Raw genomic sequence first — 1,486 nt, 5'->3', positions numbered from 1 at the left:
CTCCCGGGTTTATGCCATTCTCCTGCCTCAGCCTCCCGAGTAGCTGGGACTACAGGCACCCGCCACCTTGCCCTGCTAGTTTTTTGTATTTTTTAGTAGAGATGGGGTTTCACCACATTCGCCAGGATAGTCTCGATCTCCTGACCTCGTGATCCGCCAGTCTCAGCCTCCCAAAGTGCTGGGATTGCAGGCTTGAGCCACCACGCCTGGCCAATTTTTTGTATTTTTAATAGAGACAGGGTTTCACTATGTTGGCCAGGCTGGTCTCAAAGTCCTGACCTCATGATCCGCCTGCCTCGGCCTCCCAAAGTGCTGGGATTTCAGGCATGAGTCATCGCGCCTGGCAGTTGTTGTTGTTTTTTTGAGTCAGAATTTTGCTCTGTTGTTTAGGCTGGAGTGGAGTGGCAGGATCTCCCCTCACTGCAACCTCTGCTTCCTGGGTTCAAGCAATTCTCCTGCCTCAGCCGCCCCAGTAGTTGGGATTACAGATGTACGCCACCATGCCTAGTTAATTTTTGTATTTTTTGTAGGGATAGGGTTTCACCATGTTGGCCAGGCTGGTCTTGAACTCCTGACCTCAGGTGATCCACCTGCCTCGACCTCCCAAAGTGCTGGGATTACAGGCGTGAGCCACCGTGCCCGGATGGTTTCTGTTTAAGGAGGTCCCTCCAGCTGTGGCCTGCAGAGGAGCTTATTGGAAGCAGGAGTGGATTCAGTCAGGCAAGCAATGGTGAGGGCTTGGTCATGAGGAGCGGCTGCGGGAATGGGGAGAAGTGGACAGATTCCACGGCACTTGGAGATGGGCTAGACGTGCGGCATGAAGGCAAGGGAAGAATCAACGACACTTCCAGTTCTCTGGACTGAAGAGCTGGGAGAATAGTGATGCCATATGCTGGGATGGGAGATTCCTGAGGACGGGTGAGGATGAAAACAATACGCAGCTCTGGCTAAGTTTGACATCCAGGCGTTGATGCTCTGTAGGTGGTGTGAAGCCTACGGCCCAGATCTCTCCATTTTAACATTTAGCCGCACGTAGGGGATGTAAATTAAGGCTGATTTTTATCCAGTGATGCCAGACTCCTTTCTGGCCCTGCCTCCCTGACTCACTGGTTGTGCCTCGGAGTGCAGCGGCTGCGTGGGAGGTGAGAACCCTGCAACTTCTTCCAGGGCTCTTGGAATGCGCAGGACCGAGCCTCAACAGCGCCACCGTGTGTCGATAGTCATGACCGCCGTAGACCGCCGACTGCGGTTGCTCCGCCAGCACCCTCAGAAACCAGACCCCCTCACTCCCCTGCTCTTTCGGACGAATAAATCATTGTGGATTCTGGAACGCTTAGAGGTGGGAAGAAGGGGTGGCCTCAAAAGAAAGACGTAGGCCTCCGGGCGCGGTGGCTCACGCCTGTAATCCCATCACTTTGGGAGGCCGAGGCGGGCGAATCAGGAGGTCAAGAGATCGAGACCATCCTGGCTAACACGGTGAAACCCC

This window comes from Mandrillus leucophaeus, unplaced genomic scaffold, assembly GCF_000951045.1.
Source record: "Mandrillus leucophaeus isolate KB7577 unplaced genomic scaffold, Mleu.le_1.0 Scaffold30, whole genome shotgun sequence".
Classification (NCBI taxonomy): Eukaryota; Metazoa; Chordata; class Mammalia; order Primates; family Cercopithecidae; genus Mandrillus; species Mandrillus leucophaeus.
The sequence above is the reverse complement of the archived record's forward strand: the minus strand, read 5'-3'. Positions refer to the sequence as shown.